The following is a 15,460-nucleotide window of genomic DNA, read 5'->3' on the forward strand; positions in this document are numbered from 1 at the left end:
CCCCTTACAAACCCGAGCAACGCTGGGTGATACTGCTAGTATATATATATATATATATTATATATATATATATATATCCTTATGAAAGTTGAAGAGTATGCTAAGGATTCTGCTAGATCACCGCATTCATAATAATAATAATAATAATAATAATAATAATAATAATAATAATACTCCTTACAGGGAATTTATAGATATTTTAATGCATAGCTACGCGTGCTTCGAGCAATTCATATGTTTCTTAAATTCATAGTCCATATTCCTGGGATGACTACAGTAGAGCTTGTAGTACATATCGTCACCGGGAAACATATTCATTCCCTCATTTCTATGGACTCTACTGTAATCATCCCACGACTACACGCTATGATCTTGAGAAATGTAACTAGCCTCAACAACACTTTTTAACATGCTCTTAATCTTTCATAAGGATAATATGTATATCCGAATGTGTTATGTGAGACTCACTGAATCAAATCTTCTGTAACAATAATAATATTACTTTTTTGATGTATTCTTTTTACGGACTGAGAAGAACAGTAATATGTAATTAATTTAATTTCTAATTTTTTCCTAACATGTCATTTACATGTTAATATTGCTGTTTTAAACGATCACATGCATGGATTAAATTCTTTTCGAACTTCTAACATCTCTTCGACATCTTTAACAGTTTGTTGAGTTTCTATAGCATACTTGTTTTATAAATTCTCATAACACATGTTTATATATATATATATATATATATATATAGAAGTAGTTGCATTATATATCTTAGTATGGATAGCTGACATAAGTTCCTTGTTTTTCCTGATGAGAAGGCGGCATAATGCACCCATTCTTCCTTCGAAATTAGAAATATGCAGCCTTCGAAACATATGTCGAGAATAAAGTAATTTTGTTAAATCGTCGTTCAACTCCATTTTTTCATTTATATATATACTAGCAGCATCGCCCGGCGTTGCTCGGGTTTGTAAGGGAAATAACTATAAAGCATTTTTAGAGAGTTATAACCAAAAAATGGAAAAAAAATTATGGTAAATTTTTTTTTAGTTAAAAAGGTCGAGTTGCGTCCCCTAGACAGTCTGTGGTTTGTGTTTCTGATTCTCGACCCCATGTCGAATTTATCTATTTTTTTCAGAACTGGGGGAACTTTTCAAAATTTTCGCTGCGTTAGTTTTGAATTATGACATTGGGCTATGTGTGTGTCAAGTTTCATCAGAATCGGTTGAAAGCCGTGGTCAGGGTGAGGGTACAACCTGACAGACACACAGACACACACACACAGACAAACTGCCGTTTATATATATATATATTATATATATATATATATATATATATATATAGAGAGAGAGAGAGAGAGAGAGAGACATACATACATACATACACATCCACACACGCACACACGCACGCACACACACACACACACGCACACACACACATATATATATATATATAGCATAAGGAATTTATTTATTACCCCAATGTCCGATAATAAAATGTCAATTAGTAATCTACACAATGCCGCTTATGCTTTCTGAAATTATTCTACAGACACGAGAGATTAATTTAGAAAACGTCTGTGAATCAGATGTTTTCATTGCTTTCGTTTAGTTTGTCGCTATATACTTTATACTTATCACTTAATACTTCTGAGCTTCGCCTAGCTTACTATACATGTTTCAGCATTTCATGCTTGCTAACGTCGAAAAGATATTGACTAATTCAGTATTAACAATGTCAGTGTTTCATTTCCATTACTGATATTGACCATGTGACTCCCTATCCGAGCCCATCTCTCTGAGACAGGGATGGATCGCACTTTGTTTAACCATAGCATGTACCTCAGAGAAGCAGAGCAATCTCGCTGAGTCTCTTGTCATTCATTATTTTAATTGGTATCCACAAATGCTTAGGTGTGTCAGGTACGAGATAAATTTAACTATGACAATAGTTCGTCACTCATAGCATGTAAATCGAGATTTCCTGCTTTGCAGGTGTTATTCATTGCTGTATTCCTCAGGTGACAATATCTTTAGCAACTATGGTTTACCACAACGTTCGACGTTAGCACGCCGGGCGAAATGCGTAGCCGTATTTCGTCTGCCGTTACGTTCTGATTTCAAATTCCGCCGAGGTCAACTTTGCCTTTCATCCTTTCGGGGTCGATAAATTGAGCACCAGTTACGCACTGGGGTCGATGTAATCGACTTAATCCGTGTGTCTGTCTTTGTTTGTCCTCTCTGTGTTTAGCCCCTTCGCGGGCAATAAAAAAATATATATTATTTGTGTTTTCTATGAATTAAGTTCTTGTTATTCCTGATAATAAATGCTCTCATACAGACGATCCCATTCTAAATTTCTCAGGATCCTTGCGTCCATATGCTGCATCATTTGCACATTACTAAAAACATGCAGGTCAGTTCATATCTTCAAGGATAGATTGTTCGGAAAAAGCTGTCATATACATTCAAGCATACATAAAATAAACATAGTATACCAAATAACAAAGATGGAGTGTAGAGGATTTTGTAGAAAGTAAAAAGGGTGACGGAGGCAGAACTACGTGGCAAGGGTCTAAGCTAACATACCCATAAAACACCTACGTAGAACAAGTCTCTGCAGCTGAAGAATCTTCACCTCTTTACATAATCAGATACACATTCATCACGATCAGGAAAGTTGCACTTTCACAAGTCTGAATAATGAGTGACGTCGGTCTATTTAGCCTAAGCATAGGACAATATTTGTATTACACACGCGCACAAACGCATGTCAACACACACATATACACACACGCGGACGCACGCACGCACGCACTACTCACACACACATACAAACACGTACTAAAATCTAAGGCACCATTCAAAATGAATACATTTCCCTAATTCGACTTTCACCCTTAGACGTCTAGCTTTAACTTTAATCGCTGTTAGTCTTACAAATTTGCTATACATCTACCGCCTTCCTCGGTGTCACCCAACAATTTTACACTTTGAATCAATGCATTCGCAGTGTAACTCACAATGATATCCTCGTACTAAAAATTTGTTTAAAGAGTGCACATTAACCATTACATGCAGCTGTATATCTCATTGCATTTGTCTTCCCATCATGATTTTCCTTTTAGCTGAAAACCATCGACCGACAAGATTATCGATACTGTTTTCAGCAAGTAACCTGCATACGAAATTAATGGTGAATTGAATTCGTTTAGTAAATATACTTACGTTTTCTGAGGGACTTTCCTAAGAAATGTTAGTGTTCATTAATCAACATTTTTTTGCTATACAGATCTAGCTGTTACCATTGGGTTAAATATTTGAACCGTGTAATCCAGCTTCCTGTGAAAGAGAGAGCAGAAATCAAACAAATAAATTTAATTAAATTTACAATATGTTGTGTATTATTTTCAGAGTAAAGTGCATTTGCATATATCTTTGTGGACGTGTTTAAAGAGAATAATTTTCCTTTTATTACCTTCAAGATGACTAGCAAAGGTTATCAAGCAACATCAAGTTAATGGATATTTATAGATTAGAATCTAGACCATGCATTTTGATTAAATATTCATGTGTCATATAAATTGATAGAAATCACAGAAAACACGCTATTTTATCTCACTTCAATAATCGTAGCTTAGAAGGATGTTGTTTCACAGCATAAATTTTATATTCACAGAAATACTGCTGAATCATGCGACTCAACATTCAATTAACATCAATCAGAATGTATATATACAACAGAAATTATTCGAGAATAGCTTAGATGAGTTACAGAACTTAGTTACAAGTAGTCATTAAAATTATGAATATTCACGCAAAGAGAAATACTATGGCATACTTTAAGGATTAATATACATAGATATGTGTGTATATATGTGGTAATATATCGATATGTTTGCGAGTTTGAATACTGTGTGTGATTATGTGTGAATGTATGTTGATAGTTGTGTGTATGTGTGTGAGTATTCGTGAGATTTCCATTTGGTAAAATTCCTAACTTCTTCAGAAATTGCATTTAATATTTAAAAGTTGTAGCCCAAAGGTTGCAATACGTTGAGAATAAATTCCTACATTTTAAATACCAAATATTACATTCTTTCACATACTACATCCCTTCACAGACATACACTAATATGCACACATATATACATACCAGTATGTAAGTATATATATAGATATCTGTGCGCGCGTGTGTTTGTGTGTGTGTGTGTATGTGCGTGTGTGTGTCTGTATCTGTGTATGTGCATGTGTGTGCGCGCGTGCGTATGTGTATATGTGCATATACGTACATGTTAAATGTAAAAAGACAACTGCTCGTTATACCGTTTTAATCTGTGTGGAAACTATTCACTATCATTGCATCCAATCAAATTTAAGCCTGCACAAGGCGTATCTACTAAATACTAGGTTAAGTAATTAGACGTATCGAAAGACACACTTTCTCTTCTAGAAATAAATATTACTAAATGATTGCATCTATTTCTTTTTGAGATGACTGCCTTATATAATCATTTTCGTAAACTATTTTCTCAAAATACTCACTTGTTTTTCTTGCAGAGATTGCAAGCGATAAGATATTTCTGATGAAGTGAACATTATATCACCGCTAGATAATAGATTATCAATGTTGTTGCTGAATATGCTAAAGAAAGAGCGGCTAAACACCTGTAAATCACAATCTAGATTCATAATTCTCAAAGGACATATATTTTGGATTATGTTATCCCAGACGGCGATAAAAATGCATACCTAGCATTCGCGCGTTTTTCCTCCTGGGGCTTGATAACAAAAATGATAGTTATTCGTGATATCAATACATATTTTCATTGTAAATAATACGAGATTTATACTGAAAGGACTTTAAATGATGGTTAACTTTTTGTCTTTTTCCTACTATTATTATATGACATAAGGGCGGCTAACTGACAGAATCGTTAACATGTCGGGCAAAATGCCTAACGGCATTTCGTCCATCCTTGCGTTCAGGGACCAAATACCACTAAGGTCGACTTTGCTTTTCATCCCTTTCGGGCTCGTTCAAATAATTACCATGTGAATTGCCTTTCATCCTTTCGGGGTCGCTAAATAAACTATCAGTTTCACACTGGTGTCAATGTAATCGATTTAATCACTTTGTCCTTGTTTGTCCCCTCTATGTTTAGCCCCTTGTAGTCAATAAAGAAATATATAATCATATTTAGTAGTTTTCATTTTAACTCCAAACAAATTTGTTAACTAACTGTTAGCAAGACCGTTCACTATTTTGATTTATTACATCCGTTAATGGTTCGCAATTGTAAGCTAATTAGTAGAGTGACGATTCACTGTTTTAATTGTTATTGGAGTAATCGTTCACAGCATTATAGTAATTATTTCCATGTATTATGCGAATCTTTCGTTGTCCCCTCCAACGAAATTGCTGGCTTAGTGCCAAAACTTGTAATCATTATTATAATACACACGAGGGGTGCTCGAAAGTACCTGATTTTGGGGAAAGAAAATACAGGATGATCAGTTAATTATGATTTTATTCAGTATGTTCCCTTCTCAGATTTAAACACTTATTTCAGTAATCATTCGGGTTTACTAAGCCATGTAAGAAAACTAGAGGCGAGTCCGTTTACACCACACCTGGACTTTACCTTGAATGAGGGAGAAATTGACAAACCAAAATTTTGCAATTGCCCGATTTGCTACCGAAGATGCGTATGGCCGTAACTTTTGTTAGAGTCTTGTACAGATTTCTATGTGTTTTATCTTTCTTGAAATATCTGAATTCACTACTCCCCGTTCTCGGTGCAGCCGCTTTACAGAAAATATTCCCGTAAGCAATCTCATTGCTTTCGGCGCCCATCGCTGGTTTGTAATTTATACTATTGAAAACAGTTGTAACCCTGAAAATTTGTCCCGGTTTCCTAAACATATTATCATGTTCATTCCTGTCACCAAATCGAGGGAAATCGTGGCTTCTTTCGCTTGAAACGTGTTCACCAGAGTCGAGAATACTTCTATACTTCTCACATTTCGAACTGTTGCAATTTGCATATATACCCACTTTGCATACACATTTTGATGTCAAGTCTTCTCATTCTTTGTAATGGATTGTGACTGTACAGCAAGCTCACAATTTTTTACTTGTGTCTCCGCGCGAAACATTTCGTTCTCTTGCTAGAAATCCCAGGTAGCTGAATTCTCCTACTGCGTTGTTTGTCCACAATGCTGCTTTCCCCTTCTTTAAACTCCTTTCATTTAATTACAATAACTTTTTCATGTATCATGTAGATGAACACCCACCCTCCTCGCATGTCAAGAGAACAATGATTATAGTAGAAGAGGTTCACTTTAAATAACCTATGGCAGTCAATAAAAGAACCTATACCCATTTACGAATTACCCCCGATATAAAACTGGGATACGCCCGTGTCCGGATCAATAACATCTACTGCAAAATTTGGACTATAGCAAATTTCTAATACAACATTCTTTGAACTTCTTTCTATCAATTCCGAGTGTAGGTTCTATAATACATACGTTGCAATTGAAAAACACTATGCTTAACATTTGAGCGCTCAACGCTTTACTTTACATGCTACCTAGAGAAATATAACAGAATGTATGTCTCTCTTAGCTAAACAGATATCGACCAATGTAGTAAATTTATAGAAACTGCTCCTGCTTTTCAGGTAAGATTACTAAAATATATGTTAAATACATTTGATTTCGCGAAATACATTGGATATAATCTTATTTAGTAGTTTAAGGCGGCGAGCTGGCAGAAACGTTAGCACGCCGGGCGAAATGCGTAGCCGTATTACGTCTACCCTTACGTTCTGAGTTCAAATTCCGCTGAGGTCAACCTTTCCTTTCATCCTTTCAGGGGTCGATAAATAAAGTACCAGTCTCACACTGGGGTCGATGTAATCGACTTAATCACTTTGTCTGTCCTTGTTTGTCCCCTCTATGTTTAGTCCCTTGTGGGCAATAAAGAAATATATAATCATATTTAGTAGTTTTCATTTTAACTCCAAACAAAATTGTTAACTAACTATTTGAGAGACCGTTCACTATTTTGATTTATTACATCTGTTAATGGTTCGCAGTTGTAAGCTAATTAGTAGAGTGACGATTCACTGTTTTAATTGTTATTGGAGTAATCGTTCACAGCATTATAGGAATTATTTCCATGTATTATGCGAATCGTTCGTTGATTTAAATTAATGACTTGATATTTGGATTTTTTCTATAATAGGCTGTTCTGAGTAGAAGCAATAGACAAAATATATGCTACACGTAGTACACCAGCTAAGAAAAAAGAAAAATTAAACTGGACACGACGAAATTTGTGATTTAAATTCAATAAACGCATGATGATAGGCAGTTTTTATGATACTTGTTCAATGCTAAGGTCTGTGAAAACGCTTGGTTTCGTGATTAGCGTAATCGGCTCACGATCGTTAGGTCGGCAGTTCGATTCCCAGCAACGAATTGAACTAGGTATTTTATATCACACTGCTCTAGTAATGAGCTGTATCTGTAATTGAAAGGGCCAGCCTTTTCGCAATCCGTGTCACGCTGAATTTCTATGAGAACTGCGTTAAGGGTCTGTGTATCTGTGGAGTTCCCAGTCACGTACACGTTAATTTCAGGAGGAAGTAATTCCATTGATTGGATCAACTGGGACCCTCATCGTCGGAACCGACGGAGTGCCAGTTATTTAAGCTAACCTTTAATATACGATATTTTTAAATATATAAACCCATGTCTTAGAACAATTATATATGTTTTTCTCTTCGAGGTTTTTTGGCAGCATTGCTCAATGAAGAAAACATAAGAGCCCAAAGCCTGGGATTTCTAGCAAGAGAACGAAATGTTTCGCGCGGAGACACATCTGAAATGTGAGCGTATAGAGTTACATTAATATATTATCAGTACTTCGACTTGCAGTTAAGGCAAGATTATATAACAATGTGCTTGTTTAATATTATCATTAAGATTAATATTATCATAAAGGCTAAATAAACTGAACTGAAAATATATATATTGAATTACTTGTGTTTATTGTGAACTATAACCGATTTTTATACATTCACGAAAATATTTGCAATAGTGATGAAATATACATCCATTAATAAAGAACTGATTTATTTGAAAACCTCGAGCAAGACGAATTAGATATGATATCAGAACAACGAATATATCCGAATCCCCTTGTTATTCACTAGGTTAATGCAACATTTTCGCTTGACGAAAGTATCACGTGCACTCTGACGTGATCACTTACATAAAAATCGCGGACATATAATGAATCGTTACAAATTCCTTGGATTAAATTAGATTTTGATTTCGTTATCGTGCATATGATCACGCGATCCTGTCACCCATGTTGTGTGAAGTGATAATAAATTACAGCTAGTTCTGTTTGTTGCTAATACTCTTTTACTCGTTTACTTGTTTCTGTCATTTGACTGCCGCCATGCTGGAGCATCGCATTTAGTCGAGCAAATCGACCCCAGGAATTATTCTTTGTAAGCCTACTACTTATTCTAGCGGAATAAGTACTAAGTTACGGGGACGTAAGCAAACCAGCATCGATTGTCAAGCGATATTGGAGGGACAAACATAGACACACAAACACACACACACATATATATATACATATATACTATGGGCTTCTTTCAGTTTCCGTCTACCAAATCCACTTATAAGGCTTTGGTCGGCCCGAGGATATAGAAGAAGGCAATTGCCCAAGATGCCACGCAGTGGGACCGAACCCAGAACCATGTGGTTGGAAGCAAGCTACTTACCCCGCAGCCACTCCTGCGCCTATATATTACTATATATATATGCTAATATGTGACTTATAAAACATGTAATATATTAATAAATATCTGTAAATAGAAAACCATGCAGATTTCTGAGTACCTTATTTCTTCTAATTTATAATCCCTGTACATCATCTCCATACATTCTAATATATATATATAGATATAGATAGATAGATAGATAGATAGATAGATAGATAGATAGTGGATAGATAAATAGATAAATAGATGCATTCATACATACATGCACATATATTCATACGTACATGCATACATATATATACAGGAGGGTACCCAAAAGTAATCGACATCTATGATTATTAATTTATTCACTTAGTTTTACATGTTTACTCATATATTGCCTTCAAATTATTCTCTATTTGAAACAATGCATCAGTCCAGCCTCGTTTTCCATCATTCCAAGCAGTGGTGGAATTCTGCGAAGTGGTGCCATGTAACGTCTCCGTTGTTTTTTCCCTCATCTCTTCCACATCTGTAAATTCCGTTGTACCAGATTTCGTCACATGTGACAACCTTTCAAATGTTCTTTCATCTCACAACACGCTTCCGTGATTAAGAGAGGCATGCATTTTACCGTAACACGTTTCATTCCTAAGTCCACACTCAAAATTCGTTTATAGAAACTCCAGGACACACCAGCCATAACAACAAGTCTGTGAATTATTGGGTGACGGTCATACAAGATCAGATCATGAATTTCATGATGTTTTCATTTGTTCTGGTGGATAACGGTCAGAAGTGATCATTCCTAAAGTGTGAAAACGACCCGCAAACTTGTTTTGCTCATGCTAGCATCTTTGTAAGCCGTTTGAAGCAACTGCAGCAGACAACAGAATATCTCGGAAGCACACCGTTCCGTAGTTCCAGCCATCCCAAAATTCGAAGAAGATGGGAGAAGAGCTTTAAGACAAAGACGCGCTAGTAGCAGTACGACGTTACCGGACGAGGCCAGTCGGTATACTCATACTGAAGGTCGCATCAGATAGTTTCTAGAGGGGGAATCCTGAGCTACAACGGGCTTGTTCTGCAGAGAAAGTTTCAGGATATTTTGGGGTACCTCCATACACACACACACATATATATATATATATGTATATATATATATATATAATATATATATATATATATATATATATATATATATATATATATATATATATATAATATATATATATATATTATATATATATATGAATAAAGTGACAGCTCTGACCGGTTCATATGGTTAGCCAGTGTTTCGAATGTAATTCTCGATTGTTGGGGGCGAATTCTCCATGCACAATGCCACATTTCCGCAGTTGACACTTGTTATAGGACTTCCATATCGCGCATTGTCTTCCACATACGTTCTTCCGCTTTCGAAGCGCCCGTGCCATGCGAAAGGTTGCGTACCACCCATTGCCTGGTCGCCGTAAGCTTGCCAAAGCATGCTCAATGTCTCTATAGCAAACTTTTCACGTTTAAAGCACAATTTCACGTTCGTTCTTTGTTACTCTCCATGAACAAAATCTCAGATTATAACAACACGGGATCAGTAAAAAAAACAAATTTCACAACTTGCGAAGTAAACATAACGATGTCACTCGGCACACTCCCTCATAAAGGCCACTCCTAACTCTCACTGAGCATGGAACCGTGCGTTGTCATCTGATGGCGCACTACAGAACTATTCCGGGAAGTTTCTGATACCACCTCGTATGTTCGACAATAATATAGTTAATATAGTAATTGAAATAGGTTCCATTCATTCTAAAATGCAATAAAAATAATATTCATAAATTAAGATATATATTTCGATAACAGATTTAGATTCTGTCAAGCTGTCATCCAGACACTCAATCATTTTGCCTGAAGTATCAGTACTAAATTTTTATTCTAAATATGTTTTACGAATCTTATTAACTTCCATGTACGGATTTGGCTCAGCCTTCGTTTGTTTAGATTATAGCCTTGTTCCTTCAAATAAGAAATAGCATGCACGCGGCATTGTGGGTAGGGCTTTGCTATATTATTGTAATTGGTCTATGTTAATACGCTACGCAAGCAAGGTAGCAAGCTGGTAGTTTAGTTAACACGACGGACAAAATGTTCAGTGACATTTCATCCGTTCTTCCTTTTTGAAGTCAAATTCCAGTACAGTTGAATTTGCCTTTCACCTATTGGTGAGTCTATAAGATAAGTATCAGTTTAGCACTGGGGTCGATGTAATCGACTTGCCCGTCCAGCTTTATATATATAAAACTTTGTTTGCAGTTAAGGCAAATAGCATTCTTCGTCTCTCAACGGAATAATTAGCAGTTTTCTTTTCATCGCTCATTTTCCAGCAAAGTAACTATATATAGTCATTTAACGATAGTCATACACATGCCTCAGTATTGCTTATGACTAGTGGTGAAACTAACAATATGATATTAGAATACATGTAGGGAGTAAATATATATTTTTAAAAAAGGGAAGGAGATACAAGAATACAAATGAGGAACAGGTATGAACTTTTACACAATGTTCCTTTTCTAAAATAAGGTATGGTGTATTTCCCCTCATCTCATACTTTGTATTCTGAGGTATTGGACTATATAATCTCGTGCATGTATTACAAAGAAATTATATGAATGCCATACTATAGTATCCTTTATTGGAATAAAATGACTTATTATACATATATACAGCGCGTGATGGGTAAATTTTCGCCATTTCATAATTTCAATTTCGCGCATAGTTTGTTTCTGATTTTGTCAAATACAGAGTATAGGAGGGTCAGTTGGGCACCGTCTGTGAGAAAAAACTACTATGACGCAATTCACTCAGCAGGAAATTTGGAAATGAAATACTGTTCTGCTTGGCATTGACGTTGGAAGCTCCAATATGAAAATTTCAGAGTGTTTGTCTGTCGATCTGAGGACAGTGCAGATGATTCGGAGAGAGTTAGATGATTCTAATGGTTTTTATGAAGGTACAGCAACTAGAAAAAACTCACGTGGATCGTTCTGATAAGAAAAGAAGTCCTGAATTTTATTGTGAGATCCAGGTCATGATTGACAACGATACCCCCAAGTCAATCAGGTCCATTACCAGGGGCATGGGAGTGTCCGATTTCCTTATTAGGCGGGTAGTGCATGAAGGCATTCGTTATTCCTCATAGAAGATGAGAAAGGGCCATTAAGGACAAGAGGAAAGTTCGCGCTATGGAATTTAAAATAAAAACACAAGCTTGCGGTGTCCCAACAACATGTACCGAAAGTGCAAAAAATAAAACATCCAGTCAATATCATGATGATTGGAGTGATCACGAGTGATGGTGACGTTATGCTTCCATTCGCTCCCCACACGGTCCCACACTCAACTCGGAGGCCTACATCATGTGCCTGCAGGACGTAGAGTTGCCCTGTGTCAAGAGAGTGGCTGCTAGAAGACCCTACATATGGTAACAGGTATCTGCATCATGCCACACAACCAGAAGAATGCAATCATGGCTGTCAGACAATTCCTGGGACCACATCAACGCTAACATCTGGCCACCTATCGCTCCAGACTGCAACCTCTTAATTATTATGCGTGTGGCGCAGTTGAGCAAGTGGCCAAAAGAACTCGTAACAACAAAGATGAACTGACGGCAAGGATTGATGCAGCATTCCCCAACTGAAACAAGGAGACCGTTCTGAAGGTTTGCAGGAGATTCCAAAGATGTCTGGAGGCCGTGGTTGAAGCCAATTGCGATTTTATTGAATAAATTTACTCTTTAATATTTCAAGATATTTTTTGTGTAATTGTGGTAAATATATCTGTTAAAATGAGATGCCCGTGTTCTTTTCAATTTTGCGTAATTGAGACGAAAACTTTTCACCGCAAATGTATATATACAGGGCAAGTTCATTAAAAATTTCCGCTGACCCTCTTGGCATAATTATTAGCCCTTTGCTACATAGGCACCACCATTGGTGACACTCTTCTCCCATCGATTTATGCAGATGCGAAACTCTCGTAATTAGAAGTCGGTAGGTTGCGACATTACCTGGGAAGTAAGTTCATTATCATCCGAAAAGTACTTCCCCTTCAAAAAGTCTTCATGTTTTGAAAGATGTGGAAGTCAGATTATGTGAAGTCTGGAGAGTAAAGAGGACAAGAAAGAATTCATAGCCGCTGGGGTATGCTTTCATCTGGGCAACATGCGCATTGTGAACTAGAACGTAAACGTGGAGGAGGCGGACTACTTTGGTCAGCATGCCGCGCCTCTTTGATTTGAGACATCCTGCAATTTCTACAGCAGAGAAGCATTATATGCCCCGTAAATTGCGATGTCATTTGCTAGAAAATCCATCATCGCTATTCTGCACTGGCCCAAACGACTGTGAACATCACCTTGTCTGCTGAGAGTTGGATACGAGACTACTTTGGTGGTTGTGAGTTATCATGCTTCCATTCCTTCGACTGGACTTTAATCTCAGGATCATAGTAATGGACACGTGTTTCATCCCGTGTGACAAGACATCCTTCTTTCCTTGGCACACTGCTGAAAGTGCCTGGGAGCGACTGACTCGTTTCTTATCCTGAAAAGGTGTGAGCATCCGAAGAATCCAGTGTACAGAAAACTTCCACATGGAAAAATGGTCATGAATGATTTCTTTCCTTATCTTCACCTTTTGGGCTAGTTGCCGAATAGCTTCCAATTTTTGGATGGTGTCGTCATCAATGATAGAATGATATATAAAGATACCTTGCTACTCCTATGGAGAATATTTCCCATTCTGTTGTCTGGATTACTGGTCCCAGCTGTGGTCACCACTGAGCCTCAAATTGGTAGCAGAACGTAATGCAATTTAGTGCCTCTACACAATGAAAATTGACTCGGTAAAACAGATGAGCTACTGAGAGATGTTAAAATAACTGAAGCTCTACTCCTTGAATACAAGGCGGGAAAGGTATGCAGTGATATACATATGGAATATCCTAGAAAGTTTTGCTCACAACTTTGAAGTTAAAAACTAATCCAATCACCGAACAGAACGGGACGATATACTACTAAAGATACTCTTCTTCATCTCAGATTAGGACCCATTATTGTAACAGCTCGGTTTTCAGGAGACCACAACTGCCAAGGAGGATAAGAGATCTGCAAGGTGTAGATTTGGAAGCGTTAAAAAACGTGAACAAATTTCTCTCTGAAATCCCAGATGAGACCACATCACGACAGGAAGAACAAAGAGGGGCAGCTTCGGCCAATGCGCTTCTTCACCAAAAACAGTCCCGAAAAGAAACCCCAAAACCACTTAAAGGTCGTGCTCCAGCATAACTCCAGCCATATATATTGAAACTTGCTACAGCCTTCTGCAGGTTAGGGTAATCCAATGCAATTGTTATTTTACAAGAGGAATGTTGTGCTTCTTCCATGCGCATAAGTATTCACTGAGAAGTTGCATGTGCGACGGAAAGAAGATATGTTATATTAATATTCATGCCTATCTACTTTATCATTCTGTCATGTTTATACCTTACCTGTTAAGAGATAAGTGTCAACTGCATTGTTTCCCGTGCAACAATTGATATATGGCGTACATAATACACGAAGCAAATACTTAACATATAACGAGAGGCTTTTGATGGCATTCACATCGTATTTCGTTGAAATACGATCAGCAGTATTTGATTATTTCAGTTCTTATTATGTAGTTAAAGATCAAAGGGAAACTGTCATCAATTTATCTCGAGATACAGTTACAAATATTTGTAACGCTATACTTGTTTACTTGTTCGGAGAATTCATTCTAATCTTTTTGTGTTTCATTTCGCAGCTGCACATGTTAGTAGATTATTTTCTTATCATGCTTGATCAAGTGACGAATAAAATATCTTGTAGTCGTTTGCTCATCTGTACATGGCAAATACAGTGAGGCGTTACTGATGACAACTGTAGCTCACTCCCCTGTATGTGCAATATACAGTGAAGAATGCGTATATGGAGTTCAAATATCACATCTAAAAACAAACTTCCGGATGACTGATAAATTAATTTAAAGCATGATAAACAACATCAAAGTAAACGATAACAACTGTAAAGGTAAGAGAAAATATGAAAGAAATATTGGAGGAGAATTGTTAGAAGATGAAACCAAATAAGAATGATGACGCTCCAATAATTATATGTTAAGTATAGTGGATATTAGAATTTGACAAAGTATATAATTATCTAGTCGCGCCCCCTCTATTTTCTTTCTTTCTCTCTCTCTCTCTCTCTCTCTCTCTCTTTCACACACATACATACAGATACACCCAAACATACGCACATATAGACACACGCGCGAACACACATATATATGCATGTGTGTGTTATAGGTTCTGTTTCCAACCCAACTAAGGGATAATATCTATCCAATATACTGCTGGTAGAATACACAAGTGTTTTTTATTGCATGCAATTACACTACTGAATGTAATAAAATGGGCGAGTGTAAAAAGTTGTTTTACCCTTAATTTATACGGCGATAAGTAAATGGAGAGGATCAAGAAATGGTATTCATCAACATCTAGACATTATATTATGTTTATTTATTAAAAAGAAAAACATAATATTATACATACGTGTATAACAGATTATGCTTTACAAAATATTTTATA

The 15,460-nt window shown here is 36.6% G+C and overlaps 1 protein-coding gene across 4 annotated transcripts in view; it reads right to left on the reverse strand.

Annotated features, from left to right (window-relative positions):
- Positions 1-15,460, reverse strand: part of LOC115209755 (FMRFamide receptor-like) — a 624,942-nt gene that overhangs the window by 283,222 nt on the left and 326,260 nt on the right. For all 4 annotated transcript variants that reach the window (XM_036500923.1, XM_036500921.1, XM_036500920.1 and 1 more), the window contains exon 2: positions 3,231-3,344. The gene's annotated coding sequence lies outside the window, so the exon portion shown is untranslated. The remainder of the gene's footprint in view (positions 1-3,230; positions 3,345-15,460) is intronic.

This window comes from Octopus sinensis, linkage group LG3, assembly GCF_006345805.1.
Source record: "Octopus sinensis linkage group LG3, ASM634580v1, whole genome shotgun sequence".
NCBI lineage: Eukaryota > Metazoa > Mollusca > Cephalopoda > Octopoda > Octopodidae > Octopus > Octopus sinensis.